The sequence below is a fragment of the Balaenoptera musculus genome, chromosome 12 (assembly GCF_009873245.2).
Source record: "Balaenoptera musculus isolate JJ_BM4_2016_0621 chromosome 12, mBalMus1.pri.v3, whole genome shotgun sequence".
NCBI classification, from domain to species: domain Eukaryota; kingdom Metazoa; phylum Chordata; class Mammalia; order Artiodactyla; family Balaenopteridae; genus Balaenoptera; species Balaenoptera musculus.
The window spans coordinates 76,795,939-76,812,364 of NC_045796.1; the positions used below are offsets into that span (position 1 = coordinate 76,795,939).

General features: G+C 45.5%; 1 pseudogene; it reads right to left on the minus strand.

Moving 5' to 3' along the window:
* The window catches only part of LOC118905026, a 71,197-nt pseudogene that overhangs the window by 41,729 nt on the left and 13,042 nt on the right, over positions 1 to 16,426 (minus strand).

The window sequence follows — 16,426 nt, forward strand, 5'->3', positions numbered from 1 at the left end:
ATATTGTTTTTATTACCCAGCATCCCTTGTACCATAGCTTACATAGATAAACCTTAACCCATGGACTACATACAAGGTCTTCTTGCACTTTGTACCCAAGTCACACCCCAGGTTCCAAAGATGACTTATATTTAGCTCTCATGTTTCCTATATGCTTTGCCACCAGATAACCGAAAAGCAGATTTGGTCCCCAGCATTGGGAATAGTTCCTTCAAGTACCTGGACACATCTGCTCCCTCTGGTCCCTTTACATCAGCAGTTCTCGAACATTTTGGTCTCAGGGCTCCTTTTTATCCAAAATTATTTAAGACCCCAAAGAGATAGTGCTTATGTGGTAATGTTTATCATCTACTGTATTTGAAATTAAAATGGAGTGATTTTTAAACATGAGAACACACAAGCACACATTGCGTTAGCCATCACAACAATGGCACCATCCCTCCCCATGAAACTTCTGGAAAACCCCACTGTTCTCTTGTGCGAGAACGAAAGTAACAAGCTAAATAACATCACAATGTTATTATAAATGGACATGCAAACCTAAAAGGCTCTTGAGAACGCCAGAGATCGCTAGACCACACTTTGAGAACCATTGCTTTATATTGTCAGTTTTTACCTTTGTTCTGTTTCACATAGTAGTAATTTTTTCCCCAGCTTTATTGATATAGAGTTGACACATCACATCGAATTACCTTGTATTAAGCAAACTCAAATAAGCTTATGAAAGAGATGAGGTAAACATTATTAAAAAGGAGAAACACAAAACCCCAGCTACGTGATGGTGCTGGTTATCCCTTCCTCGCCCCCTGGACGCACTGTCAGAGCTTCTCTGCCCACTTCTGTGCCCCGGAGGCTGACCTGTACAGGCAGCGTCACCAGCTCCCGGCCCCCCGGCTTCCGGGTTTGGCCAATGGGAGAGCCCAAGGGGAAATGGGAGGACGGGGGAGAGCGAGGCTGGGATCATGCAGTTCCCCACTCCCTGCCGTATTACAGGTCATTGGCAGCCCCTCGCCCTGGCTCCAGCCCTCAGCTGGGCTCCAGCAGCAAAGTTCCTTCTCTTTCCCCTTCAAGGCTGGGAAGACAACGGCTTCTTGTCGCTGTTAGTCCCCGAGGGGGTGGGTCTCACCAGTCTTGCTGGTCTCTCTAATCCTTCCCACGTTCCATTCATTGTTAAACTCTTTTGATTATTCTGTTTCCTAAGGGATCCTGGCTCACGGGGTGATTTGAGACAATTCCCTCAAGGTACAGGTCCCCAGTTTATTTAGCTGTACAATGAAGGGGCAGCATTTCTCAAAGTGGTTTCTGCACGTCCGTCTCACCATATTCTGGTTTGTATTCTGTGATCAAATACGTTTGGGAAACACAGAATATAAAGTCCCCTCTTGGAGAACCACAATTTATGGCACCATATCAAAAGCTCTGAGAGGTCGTGAAGTCATAAGCCTGCTTAGCTCAGCATTTCCCTGACATCCCAGTGGAGCCACAGCTTTAGCAGAACACCTAGTAACATCTAGTGAACTCTGGACTAGGTCATCTCCGGGTCTGCCTCATTCTATGGAAAGGTCTCTGAATGCGTATCAGCAATGGTGGGAATATTTGCCGGTTGTCTCTATCTACCCTGAAACCAGAAACACGCCTACCCATGGTGGTCATCTTACTCCAGGCACATTAATGGTGAAAACCTAGCTCCAGGCTCGCTCTCAGAGGTTCAAGAAAAGGCCTCTGGTGACAGGCTCCCTCCCTTTCCACTCCTCCTCATCCTCACCCCGTGCACCCTGGAGTGGGTGATACAAGTGGGAAACAGGAGACCAAAGCCAGTTTGTGGAGGTTATGGAAGATGGACTTCTCCTTCTGTGACCTCAGTCCGAGGCTGAGCTGCCCTTCTGGCTGTGACTTTAACATGGTAAAGAAGCACTCCTCTCATTAAAATCAGGATTGTAAGTAGGATTCCAGAAATAGCTGAATGCAAGTTTAGATGGAGAGCAATGGCATCTGAGCACAGTTGAGTCTGGTGATGCAAAATAAGGTGTAAATCCTACAGAAACTCCCCTATGGGTCAATAGTTGTCATGAACAGCAAAGGCTCCTGGCAAGATTTAGGGTCCTTCTCGGCTTCCCTTTGCAATAAGTAGTTACCCCCTTGGTCAGTTTCCAGAAAAGCCAACATACATCCTCACCTTATTCTTATTGCCGAAGCCCCGGTATCAGGCCATCCCACTCCAATGGCACAAACATGGGGACCTATCCCCAGTTCCAGGGGTAAATCCTGACCGAACAAAGCCAATTTGTACGGCCCCATCCTCTTTCCAAGGACAGGTTTCAGGGTGGGCTTATGACCCTCTTCCGGTCAGAGGGACCTGTAAGAGGGGTGGTGCAGTGGAGGGACTTTGGGGAAAGTGTCCTTGTTTGTGAGAAAATGAACATCAGGCGCTGTGCTCCCTTTCTGCCACTCAATGTTGTTTCGTTTCTGGGTGTCTCACTTGGCCGTGCTGCAGCCATCTCGCTTCCACAAGGAGAAGAGCCTGAAAATACAACTGATGCTAAAGACAGCAGAGTAGAGGGTGGGAGGAACTGGGCAGACAGCATCACTGAGCCTCTGACTGTGCGTATGTTCCCTTCCATGAAGTTTAAGCCAGTCTGAGCCGGTGTTTTCTGTCTCTTGAAGCTCGAACCTTTCTGACAGATGCCCCTTTTAACAGAACTACTCGTGGCCATTATTTTCTTTCTCAAATCCTTCCCAGGAATCCCCCATGAACGTGCAGGAAGCAGCAGAAGGTGAAACCCTGCCTTTCCGTGTTCTCAGGCCTGCCTCCCCCTGTGCCCCGGGTGTACAGTGACAGTGGCACTGCTGCCCCCGCAAGGTGACATGTCGGAGCAGTTCGGGAATGTGGTCCTGGAGGACAGCACTTGTCTGGGAAGGCCATCCATGGAGCATTTCCCTGCAGAAGATTTTGGAAAGACAGATACTCATATGAATTTCTTTTCTTTTCTTTTTCTTTTAATGGAAATGCGTGGTTGCCAACTATTCTTTTCTTTTTTTTTTTTAAATTAATTAATTTATTTATTTATTTTTGGCTGTGTTGGGTCTTCGTTTCTGTGCGAGGGCTTTCTCTAGTTGCAGCGAGCGGGGGCCACTCTTCATCGCGGTGCACGGGCCTCTCACTATCGCGGCCTCTCTTGTTGCGGAGCACAAGCTCCAGACGCGCAGGCTCAGTAGTTGTGGCTCACGGGCCTAGTTGCTCCGCGGCATGTGGGATCTTCCCAGACCAGGGCTCGAACCAGTGTCCCCTGCATTAGCAGGCAGACTCTCAACCACTGCGCCACCAGGGAAGCCCTCATGTGAATTTCTTGCTTCCAACAGATTCCCAGGTGGAGTCTTCCCTTGACACATACTTTTAGTTATTGTGTTTACACGTATGGTTTCATGTATGCATGGCCGTCATGTGTCTCTATTCTATTTGGAACAACTGGGAGGTGGGACTTTATCTTTGACATGCGTCCCTGGTGTGTAAGACACTGCACTGTAAGTTATGTGCATTCAAGAAATACTTTCTCACTAATATCCCTCCCCATCTGTAGTATACGGAAAGAGCAGCATGAGAAAATGAGTCCTTTGTCCCTGGATCAGTCAGAAGTCAATCAGAAAACAGAAACCTTTCTAGGTTTTTCAATTAGAGTTGCTAGAGGGACTGAGGTTTCCAGCTGGGTAACTAAAGATCAGAAGGTTGCTTTGGGCACATCTGGGAGGGCAGGGCAGGGTCTCAAGGGAAACTGGGGCTGCCCGTGGTGGGTGTTCCCCAGGATCTGAGCCACTGCCTGCAGCTGATACCAAGGAACACTGGCTTCACCTTCTTTACTGTCTTGGACCTCACATCGGGGCGCCTCTCACTGGCCAGATCTAACCTGGAGCCATGTGGGGAAAGAACTTCTGGGGAAGGAGGTTCCTGGTTTTCCTGTGAGACACAGAGAAGAATGAGGTAGGAGGTAGATGGGCTCCTGGGCTGGGGAGCTGGAATTTGTCAAGTGGAGTAAATTGGAGCTTGTTTTCCCTGACACTCCAAGGACAAAGTTAATGGCAAGAGCAGAGGGGAGCTGAGCTCTGCTGGAGTAAAAAGATGACCCCATCTTTCCTTCTTGAGGTCAAGGAGACCTCCCCAACTACACATGTGCAAAAAGTCTCCTTGGGGGTCAAAGAGGGAGGGGGCACTAACCCATAATAAGTTCTGTCAATCTCCCAGAGACCCCCTCGCTGGAATACATCTTGGCTAAAAGGTGCGCATGCCTATCAGGGAGGGCCCTGGGTCAGGTCAGATGTGGGAAACGAAGAAAGATGACTGGCCAGAGGAAAACAAAGACCCGGAAAAAGTGCCCCCGTACGAGTGATTCAACTCACCTCTCTGGCACACTCCTCATTAGGGAGGACATCCACACTCTCCTCTGGGTGTGTATTTCTGCTTTGCTTCTGCTCTAAATAAACTGCTTCTTTGTTCTCTTTGCACATACTGTGCTTCCAATAAATTCTGTGCTTGCTTTACAATGTCTCTCTGTGGAATTCTTTCTCCAAAGAAGACAAGGACCGAGGTCCTCTCACCTGCCGACATCAGGCGTATGTATCACAATGAAGCCAAGTTGTCTACAGACCACCCGGCGGCCCTCCGCCCACACCGCAGATGCATAGAAAAGAAAATCAAAACAAAAGCAAAGAACAGTTGAGAAACAACTGTCTTTAAATTATGCCAAGGGTAAGATCACTCTGGCAAAAAGCATTTGCTAAGCAGTTAATTGGTAAATGTCTGCTGTGCAGAAGCGGGGGCACGTTTTTTTTCTATTAAATTATTTCTTGCTCACATCTCACTCAGGTGCCTGGATATGACGCTGGAGCCAGATATAGCAGCATGGATCTCACTGGCACTTTCTTTAGAAGCTTGAGATGTGGAGCAGCTTTCTAAAAATGTGAGGTTCTAAAAACCCATACAGATCACAGGAAAGTTCCTCATCGGCTTGCAGCAGGCTCAAGTCCACGGTAAAGTGACAGACACAGTTTCCACCAAGAAATGAGCAAACTTTCTCCTCTTGTTTCAAGAGGGAAGACATAGAGTTGGAAGAAAGTGGCAATGTTTCTAAACTTCCACACGCATCCACACCTACAGTTTTCTCCTGATGATCCTCGCGTTTAGAGCTCACTGGGTTTTCTAAGAGAAGCCTGGGATAAAGGGAGAAAGAACAGCTAATTGACCAGAAGCTAAATGTAGCCAAACAGAAGCCTTTGTACTCATGGACCAAAGACTCTGGTGTTTCTCGCGGAAGCCCGATGCTTTGCTTAAGAAGAGAAACCCAGTTACAGACCCAGCTTCCCAGAGAGAAATCTGCAGTCCCCTTAGCGCAGGGGTTCTGGAAGCTTCCTAGGTTTTGCGTGTCTTGGGGCAAACACACCAACACAAAAAAGCACTGGGAAGTCAGAGCCCCAGAGAAGCAGATCTGGGTACATCCTGTGGTAAAATAATTGGGTGGGAGGAGAACAGGGCGAGTGTCCATGGTAATGAAGTTTGTGGTCAATTATTCACCTTTTCCCCACCCCTCCCACACAATAGCATAGAGCATTGAGAAAGGATCATCTGCATATGTATGTGGTCCAGGCAGCGGTAGGCTGAGAGGGGGCTAATGACATTCTAACCACCTTCCCTGCCCAGCAGCAAGTCCTCCTCAGAGCTGCGACCCCAGTTCTCAGGGCTTATGCCTCAGACTTCGAGCAAGACTTCTGCTCAAACTAGCACTTTCCATCAGGTCTGTGTTGCTGCGGTCCTGGGATGTCTCTGCTGCCCTCTCCCGGAGTGGGGCAAGCTACCTCCTGCAAGTGAGGCTCGGGCCTGCCTTTCCACCCATGCGCCCTGAGAGGCACGGTCCTTCTAGTAGCTCACACGAACGCCCTTGGCATCCTGTAGCCCCTCTCTCACACCCACCCCGCCCCCGCCCCTGGATCTGGCCCAGTGGAGCTGAGTGCATACACTCAGGGCTTAATGGGGGACGTCTGAGTAAGGTAAGTAGATGCCCTATAAGGAGAAATTACTATATTGACAAGCATGGCGACACAGTGTATTCAAAATTTTGATGTGTGAGAAATCAGGTGTGTTGTTCTTTGCCACGTCAAATGTTAGGGCTTCTTCTGCTAAAAGAGGGCACCCTATCCCAATAATCCTCTAGGGTCTCAGTGCACCAATAAACATGTTCATCTGGGGGGAATTAAGAGATTTGCAAAAAAAAAAAAAAAAGATTGCTTTGGAGCCAAAAAAGTAGCAATACAATAACTGCTACATGGTAGAATTTGCAAAGCAAATATTTTGATAGTGATTATCAGTGCTTTGTATTGCCATAGTTGGTTTAATTTTAAAGACATGACTATGAATGTAGTCATAAATACGTATCTTTGTGCTATATTTTATTTTCTAATTTCATATCTGGCTACTGGTATGTGTCTCTTGCCCTGCTGTGCTACGTCCAGAGTTTTTAAGGGGCCAAATGAGTGGCAAATCTTACAGCGTAAAGACTGGGGAACGGGGAAGTCCTTACAGCTCTGTCCCAGCTGTTCAGATATGGGCCACAATCCATGGAGAGAATGATAGACGGTGGACCGTGCAGCACAACGATAATCAAGCTGTTTGTAAAGCAGCTCTGCGAGTCTAGACTGTACCCACGTCTCTGTGCTCGGGACAGTGCGGAAGGCATTGCCCGCAGAGGAAAAGCCAGGCTCTGTGTCTGCTCAGCCCCCTAGTAACCAGCCCCACCCTCTGGGGTCAGGCTGCCACCCACAGAGAGCTCAGGTGCCAGCTGAGTGCTTTCAGGGCTTGAAACCTGACCCCACCAGGTACTCCCGGTGTGTGTGACTTTACTAAGGAAGTTATGCATGCTCTCTTCTCTTTGGTTTTCCTCACATATGAAAGGGGGTGATCACAGCCCCTTGTGGGTTAATATAGGGAAAATGCTTAGCATGATGCCTTCTGCATGGTGAACATTCAGTACATTTAAATACCATTATGCTTTATCTGTGAATAGCCCCTGCCTGCAAGCAGCTTACAACCTAATTGAATCATTTTGAGAACAATTAAGGCTTGCTGCAGACCACGAAAAGCAGAAGAATTAAAGAAAAGGAGAGGAGATGAAGGCTTGAGCTAATTAGAACAGTCTTCGTGGAGAGAGTGGGACTCGATATGAGCTTTAGAGAGTAAGGAAGATGAAGAGACAAAAAGAAGGAAGGGTGCTCTGACAGGGGCAGGAAGAAGCCAAGGCCTAGACGTGACAACGACTGTGTTGAAGGCAGGGGGTGGCGAGGACATCAGCCCGTGCGGAGTAAGAATTACAGGACATGGTACCCATGGGGCTGCAGAGACAGAAACCGGCCTGCTAGAGCCAGCGGGCCACCAGCCTCCTCCTGAATCCATCCGGAAAGGAGGCTGCAGGGCTGTGATTCTTCACGTGCGGTCCCACACTAGCGGCCCCAGCATCACCTGGAAATCTGTTGGACAGGAAACTTCTCAGACCCCGCCCCAGACCCACTGATCCAGAAACTCCGGGGGTGGAGCCTTCCAGGTGATTCCGATACGTGATAACATCTGAGGACCACTGGGCAGCGGGTGGCAAGACGGTCCCTCTCCCCACCTATTCTTCCCACTCTGGCAGGTGCCCCCTCCCACCGGCAGCCCCAGCATAGGCTGGTTGGCATTCACACCTCAAACACACTTCCGTCAGCCTGAAGGAAAAATTCCAAAGAATGAGCAATGGACGTGGAGAGCAGGCCCTTCACATCGAAGGTGACTTGCAAACATTCCGTCCTTGCATCTTCAGTGTCTTGTGGAGTGGACCTTGGGCAGTGAAGAGCTGGATAAAGAATTTTGCCTGATGGCTGGTACGCTGCACTTAGTAAGTAAGCACTTCATTTTCTTTCAAAGGTCTACTTACGAAGCTTTATCATGGGAAATATTGGAATGGCTTAGATTGTTCCAGAATACGAGGAGGCTGTAATACAGCCTCCAACCCAATCTAACTCATTTAAGAGATAGACACTCCAGTGCTGGTTATTCTGAAACAATCCAGTCCCATCAGCCTCGTGAAAGCTCTTGCATTATCACCGGCTAATACAGCTTTTTCGTCTAAATGCTGGACTTGTGCAGGTGGCCATTTGGAGGATGAACTGTGCTATTTGCTGTTCCGAGCAAACTAATGGCTCCTAGATATAAAAAGCCATTTCTACCTTTGTGGGAGGTAGAGGGTCATGTGACTTCCCTCAGAAAGGAGTCTTAACACTTCTAACCACGTTTGCACAATTATTTTCAAAACGCAGACAATAAAACAGATCGATTGCTTTCACTGGCTTCCTTCATTTACCTTATTGGATCATTTGCTTGGTGCTTAAAACTCAGAGACAAGTCTAAATTCATTCAAGGGTCTACTGCTTCCGAAATAATTTCAGAGCATTTCAAATTGCATGGCTTTTTTTTTGTTGACACATAAAATATTTTTACCTTAGACATAGTTGCCTGTTCAGAGAAGTACATAGATTTTGCAGACAGGGGTGGGGTGGGGGAACCAGAGGACAGAATTGGGCAGCAATACTTAAATCTTAAATCCCTGTTTCCATCCTTTGGGTAGGCAAAGAAAATTAGTTTATTATGTGTCGCTGCAAAACATTCATCTAAAAGCCTAGAGGGAAGCACAGGTGTCCCTGTGTTCATTAGTCCAGTAGCCATCCCTTGCTGCAGCTTTGGAAATCTATCTAAATTGACAAACAAGAAATTAAAGCAGTGATGTGAACTGGTCTCTGAAACTCCTTTTTTCACTGTAAAATTCATTGCCCAATGGGTGAGGTAGAATTGGAAATGGTTGGTTGGTTGGTTAATAAAAATTCCAACTAATATCATGTAAACTGAAGCTCCCGAGCTAGGATGTACTATTCTTCTCAGAGCTGAGAGGATGAGGAAGAGGAAGACAAAGTCCTCTGAAAGGGGCGTTGTTCACTTCTGCTTGTCGGATGCAATCTGTCTTGTCTACCTTGGCACTGACACTCTTATATGATGGTGATTTTTGTTTCATTTTCTTACCATATCCTGGTCCAGAGCCTCATTATCCACTCAACTATCACGTCTTCCTGCTGCTTGTCTCACCTTGTCCCCACTTCATGCAGCCTACCCTTACCTGCTCAGTTTTCCAAGAATGCTGCCTGTCGTATCAGTAAACAAAGGATGTTGCAGCCATCAGGCTATCAGCTTCTGCAGTCCCCCACCACAGTGCACCCTGAGAGGATTCAGGATGGAGAAAAACGGGATACTGGGGGCTTCCCTGGTGACGCAGTGATTAAGAATTCGCCTGCCAATGCAGGGGACATGGGTTTGATCCCTGGTCAGGGAAGATCCCACATGCCGCAGAGCAACTAAGCCCGTGCGCCACAACTACTGAGCCCATGAGCCACAACTACTGAGCCCGCGTGCCACAACTACTGAGCCCACACGCCTAGAGCCCGTGCTCCGCAAGGAGAGAAGCCACCGCAATGAGAAGCCCTCACACCACAACGAAGAGTAGCCCCTGCTCGCCGCAACTAGGGAAAGCCCGTGCGCAGCAACGAGGACCCAATGCAGCCAAAAATAAATAAACTAATAAATAAATTAAAAGAAAAAGAAAAATAGGATACTGGCCCTAGATAGTTAAGGTGCATATCAAAGGAATGATTTCATTAAGCCCAGACTCTTGCATCTTCCCATACATAGGAAAGCACTAAATTCATTCACTTGAGATGACTGTTTTTTCTTTAATTAGCAGTAATGTTTTGATGTTCAACTTCCTGGTTTCCCGTCCCCACCCCTCCCAAATTCCTATATATCCTGGTTCCTCCCTTACCTCTTCAGTCAGTGCAGTCCCTCAGAGCTATCGGAGAGCCTAGCTCCTGGGCTTAAGTCCTCAGTACATCTGCTGAATAAAACATAATTCTCAAATTTTAGGTTGTGCACTTTTTTCAGTGGGCACTAACAATTTCAGTGACTCCATACTGCCTTGTAAACCTTGTACGCTTGTATACATATATGTGAATGTAACATTGATATTGATATAATATTTGATATATATCAAGTATGATTTATGAATATACTATTTAACCTCTCCACAATAATTTTGAAGACCTCCATAAGGAGACCTCACTCTATCCTGCTCTCAAGGCACCTGGCACACTTTTTTGCACTGATCTGTTTACATGTGTACTCTCCCAACTGATCTGGAAGCTCACCCAGGGCTGCAGCCATGACTTACTCATTTTGGTCTGCATTTCCAAGGCCCGGCCAGTTCCTAGGATGTAGTGAGTTCTCACAAATACCTTTCAAATGAATGAATGAATAGAGGGTCCTGCCTTACCTGATGGAAGAAATTTAGGAAAGGACATGGCTTTCAGGCCCTGGCAGTCTAGGCCATCACCACTACATTAAAAATGGACTGGGTCAGACAGTAAAATGACTACGGGAAAGAGGGTTCAGCGGAGTCCAGAAGATGGCTTCTGGACCAACTCAACTTGTAATCATAGAAGCTGCAGGTCTGACACACAAGGGACAAAGCAGGCTTCCGCTCAGAAGTCACCTCCTCTGACAGACGTTCTCTGGACTGTCTGAAATGTTCATCTCTCCCTGCCCCTCAAGCCTCCTACCTTGCTTTGTCTTCATCATTCTCATCACAATCTTACTGCTTATTAAGCACCCCTCTATCTACTGTCTGGTCCCCATTATAATGTAAAACCCACAAGGGTGAGCACTTTGTTGATTTCACAAGACCTATAACAGCACCAGCCACATGCTAGAACCTCAATAAATATTGGGTGAAAATAAACGAATCAATCATTTTTTTCCCCAGGAATTGATGAATCCTGTTGCTGCTTTTTCCAAGTATGATGATTAGTAATTTGATAAGCTTGGTCTCCTGGGAGTTTGAGAGGAAAGTATTATGAGATGGAATCAAAAGCACCAGGCAAAGCTCAGGAGCCTGAGCGGTGAAGGAAAGAGGCCATCCTGAGGGCCGACCCACCTATGGCCGGTCACTGTGGTTCATAACATGACCTTAAATCGTGACACAGTGTGTGTTCATTGTTCCTGGGTTTATCCTTCACTCATGGACTTACTGAACTATCCAACTAATAGATCTTTTGCACCTACCCTATGGCAGATGATGCCGGACAATCTCTGGATACCCGGTGAAACGTAGGACGTTATACAAAACTTAGGCCATCAGTAAGGTTTTCTTTTTTCCTTAGAAGTCTGTTAATTATAAGTGGCATAATTCCTTGGACCATATTACATTTCATTTCTAGAGGTTGTTAACGTTTACATGCCTACCTCTACTACACCCTGGAAAAGGAGAAGAGTGGCCTGGTTAGTGCATCAGATGGCTCTGAGCCAGCCATGGACCTCTACAGGGAAATCTGAGTAGACGTTTCAATGCTGCTCCCTGGGTGAGGGTAAATGCAGCAGAGCTTCTAGTCGGTGCTTCCAATACCAAGTGCTCCCGAGTGAAAGATCCTGCTCCTGATAAACCGTTAATGCTCCATAGAGACGACCACAGGTACCATGAAGTGTCAGCTGGGAGCTGCTCTGAGATCAAGGGCAAGCTGTGACACGCTGACCTCCTCCAAAACCTTAGGACACAAGGTCAAATGACCTAGACCTTCCATTATTATTATGTGACAAGGCTTTTGTTTCTTCTAATTCAATGTTTTTCTCAGATCAAGTGACAATTAATTATTGATTTGACAACTGTTCTAGTCAAAACAGACTGTTCGTGTGTTATTTTTCTTGTCCCATTAGAAATTAAAATTTTCAAGCCCTTTCAATTATATCTGGGACCAAAAATATGTTTTCTAGAACTCAGTTTAGTTATTAAAGAGGGGAAAATAGGCTATTACATAAGTGAGATCATTTCATTCTTTTACAAAATTTGGGGTTTACTATTAAAGATTAAGAGTGCTACTGGAATCATACTTTGGAGTTTTAATGAGAGTGTGAGTTCTAATTGTTTTGTAGAAATACTTTATTGTTCCTTAAATACAGTTTAAGCTACAATAAGATAAACATTTCACTTCTCAAATTAGCAAAGATCTAAAAGTACAATAACACATTCCATTGCTGAGTGTTAGGCGGATAGGCTCTCTTACATTAATGGTAGGATATGAATTGATGGAATCTCTCTGGGTAGAAATTTGTCAGAACACTTCAAAATTTAAAAAAATTTGTATTGCATTAGGTGGGGCTGAGGAAAGTAAGCCTCAATGCACAGGGGTAGGGGTGAGGGAGCTGGGGCAGCCTGAGCCAGTTAAGGAGGAGGTCCATAAAAGAGGATGACCAGACCCTGGGTGTCAGGGCACAGCAGGGTGAGAAGGGTGTCCAAGTCTGTGGACAGTGGTAACTACAGCCCACTGTAGGGCATCAGAGCCCAAGAGGGATGAGGAAAACATCTGCATGGTGTGGGGCAGCTTGGTACAGGGTTTCAGAGCCCAAGTAGGGTGAGGGGCCGTACTGTGGGGGAGGGGTAGCCCAGAAAAAGTCATTAAAACCCAGTGGAGATCCGGTGCAGAGTGTCAGCATCCTTATGAATTGAGGAGGGAGTCGGTACATGGGGCGTTGGGAGAGGGTAATGGCAGAGCATCAAATTAGTAAATATACTGAGTATAACATGAGGCAGGACTCTCACTGTTGGAGAACGGGGTTACAGACGTGGGAAAGGAGAAGACTAGAGTAAACCCTGTGGTGCTGGGTTATAATGGAGGATATTGGTGTGAACTCATGGTTTGTAAAAATAGTTATAGAAATAAGTATAACATAAATATACGTCACAGTGTGTGTGTGTGTGTGTGTGTGTGTGTGTGTACACATGGATTCCAGCTCTGTCCGCTGGGGAGGTCTGGGAGCTGCAACACCTCAATAGCAATGAACACACCTGGTGCCTAGATATTGGTTTCTAAACATCAGTCTGTACTCAAAGGAACCAAAGATTCTTGAACAAATGGCTGACACCAGGGCTGGGGTAGAGAAAGTAAAAGCTGATCCTGAACATCTTGTTATGCAAAAAAAACAAGGAAGTGCTCAAATAATGATGGGGTTATGTATGAAATAGAAAGCCAGCTTAAATGGGTTCCCATTGACCAAATCTGGATTATTTGAACATCAAAATAAGTATTGATACTAATGGATTGTAACCTATTGAATAAACTAGGAATCTAATTCTAATTGATGAACCGTTGTATTGTACTTTTTGCTAATTTGAGAAGTGAAAGGTTTATCTTATTGTAGCTTAAACTGTACTTAAGGAACAATAAAGTATTTCTACAAAACAATTAGAATTGTTCATAATGATATGAATGAATGAATGAATGCATTGAATTGAAAGTTTGAAGGGGAGTGGCGTACATACATGGTTTCAAAATACCTCCCACAAAATATTTATCTATTATAAGGGGAAAAAGAGTCACTTGCCTCGTCGACATCCCCTTAATCAAGCAAATAGGCACTAATACGCCAAATTGAAATCATGCACCATCTGATAGAATGAAAGAGAAGACGGCAGCAACGCCTCCGTGAAAGCTGGAAGGGTGCACACCTGAATCTAATCATAAGGAAACAGCAGACTAACCTCAACTGAGGGACATTCTGCTAAATAACTGAAATCTTCAAAAGCACCAAGGCTGTGAGGGTCAAGGAAAATCTGAGGAACTCTTCCAGAGTGAAGAAAGCTAAAGAGAAAACTAAACGCAACATGTGATTCTGGACTTGATCCTTTTGCTATAAAGAACATTTGGGACAACTGGTGAAATTTGAATGGAATCTAAGATGAATGGTGTATCGATGCTAACTTCCTGAATTTTGAAGTTTACGGTTGTACGAGAGAATGTCCTTGTCTGTAGGAAATACATAGTAAATTATTTGGGGAACTGGGGCATCCTGTCAGCAACTTACTTGTATATGGTTCAAGAAAAAAAAATCCTTTGCACTGTTCCTGCAACTTTTCTGTGAATTTAAGATTGTTTCCAAATAAAAAGCTAAAGAATGCATATAGGAATCCCCGTTTTGTAAGTTACATATGTAGATTTTTGTCCTATAGATATATACTTTCACATGTGCAAAATGTGTGTATAATAATATTCATTGATGCATTGCAACAAAAGATAGTATATAATAAGAACTCAGTAAATAGAACCTTGTTCTTATTACTGCCACTGTTCAACATTCCAGCCTCCTGCGAGATCACAGAGCCTGAGTAGGATGAGGAGGACATCCTCGTGGGGAGGGGACAGCTGGACCTGAGCGGAGTGTCAGTGTAGGGGCTGCGTTGGCCCAGAACAAGGTGTCAAAACTGAGCATGGGGGCTTCCCTGGTGGCGCAGTGGTTGAGAATCTGCCTGCCAATACAGGGGACACGGGTTCGAGCCCTGGTCTGGGAAGATCCCACATGCTGCGGAGCAACTAGGCCCGTGAGCCACAACTACTGAGCCTGCGCGTCTGGAGCCTGTGCTCCGCAACAAGAGAGGCTGCGATAATGAGAGGTCCGCGCACCGCGATGAAGAGTGGCCCCCGCTCGCCGCAACTAGAGAAAGCCCTCGCACAGCAACGAAGACCCAACACAGCCATAAATAAATAAATAAATAAATAAATAAATAAGCTGTTTAAAAAAAAAAAAAAACTGAGCATGATTCTCAAAATCAAGTGTACAGAAACTGAATTCACTCTTCACCTGGCCTATTAGCTAAGTGGTACACTTGACTTAGAATGTACGTCTCAAAAGTTCATCTTGGAACTCATCGTGAAGAGAAGGCAGGAGATCTTGTATCAGTGGTTCCTAGCTCTGGCCGCACATTGGAAAGGGAGCTTTAAAAATATCCATCCCTGGGACTTCCCTGGTGGTACAGTGGCTAAGACTCCATGCCCCCAATGCCGGGGGCCCAGGTTCGATCCCTGGTCAGAGAACTAGATCCCTGGTCAGGAGACTATATCCCGCATGCTGCAACTAAGACCTGGCACAGCCAAACAAATAAATTAAATAAATAAATTTTTAAAAATATCCATTCCTGGGTCCCACACTCAGAGATTCTGATTTAATTGGTCTGAAGTGGAGTCTAGGCACCACTGTTTTTTGGAAGTTCCCGAGTAGTCCTAATGAGCAGCCGTGGTTGAGAACCACCTTCTGTGAGTGAAATGTACACATTCAGCTCTGAGGACTCTAAAACTTGGCTCTTGGGGTGCTAAATCAGTGTTTCTCAACAGTGTTCATTCGAACTCCAACTTCAGGAATTTTCACCACGTCTGTGTGTCATCTACACTATTATTAAGTAGTTTTCTTCCAATCGACCCTGTTTTACTTAATTTTATTGTAAAAATAATTTTTAAAAGAATAGATCACTTCTCTGTGTGGAAAATCAACACTGCTTGCCATAAAGAGAAGGTAAGGGTAAAAATAAATACTTAAATTCCCCTCAAATATTGTTACCTTCTTAATATTTAATATAAATGAAACAATAAATAAAATAAAGTAAGAATGATAAATTGAATCCATTTGTACAAAAAAATGAATATCTGCAATATAGTTTCCCCCATGGGATTAAAATTATTTGAGCAGTCATTCATAACAGGCATCATTTGGTTGGATTTTATCTAGGTTAAAGTGGAAATGAGTTTCTAGGCCAGTGAGATGATTGGATTTTAAGTTTTACTGTTAGCAAGTTCAGAGACAGCCTACCAGCATGTCGTACAAAACTGAAAAGGACGGTAAAGGGTTATGTGAGCGTTGATTTCTAAGCCAAATGTTGTAAGAGGCTTTTGTTCAATGAAATACTGCTTTAGGAAGCAATTGTAAATGAGTTCCAGGTGCCACTAACGGACTAAGGGTCAGAATCACTCAACCTTCTTTGTTGCCCTCCCACCGCGACCCCCAAGTCCCAGCCACCTCCACTTAAAATCAGCAGGGCAGGCCACCGGTCTGGGAAATCCTCACCAGGCAGTTATCTACTAACCGGTTTTTACATGAGAGTGCACATCTCAAACACACCTCTCTTTCTTTCTTCTTCCTCCTTGGCTTTGAAGGAAATACTATTTCCTGAAATTCAAGACACTCCCTGAACCCAATTTCTAAGGAGACAGCTGTGCCCAAATGGTATTTTTCAATAGGGTGGCCTTTCTTCTCCTGTTTCTATTGCTTTTTTCTTTCCTTTGGTCTACCTCCCAACCCCGACTCTGTCCCCAGGGGTCGAGGGTCTCCCTCTCTCTCTCTCTCTCTCTCTAATCAAGGTGACTCTCACCTCTCGGGCACACAGGGGACCTGAGGAACCCGCTGGCCCAGGACAAGCTGCAGTGCACTGTGGGATACACGCTGAACTAGGAGCCAGAAAACTGGGTTCAGACCTCAGCATTTATGGGA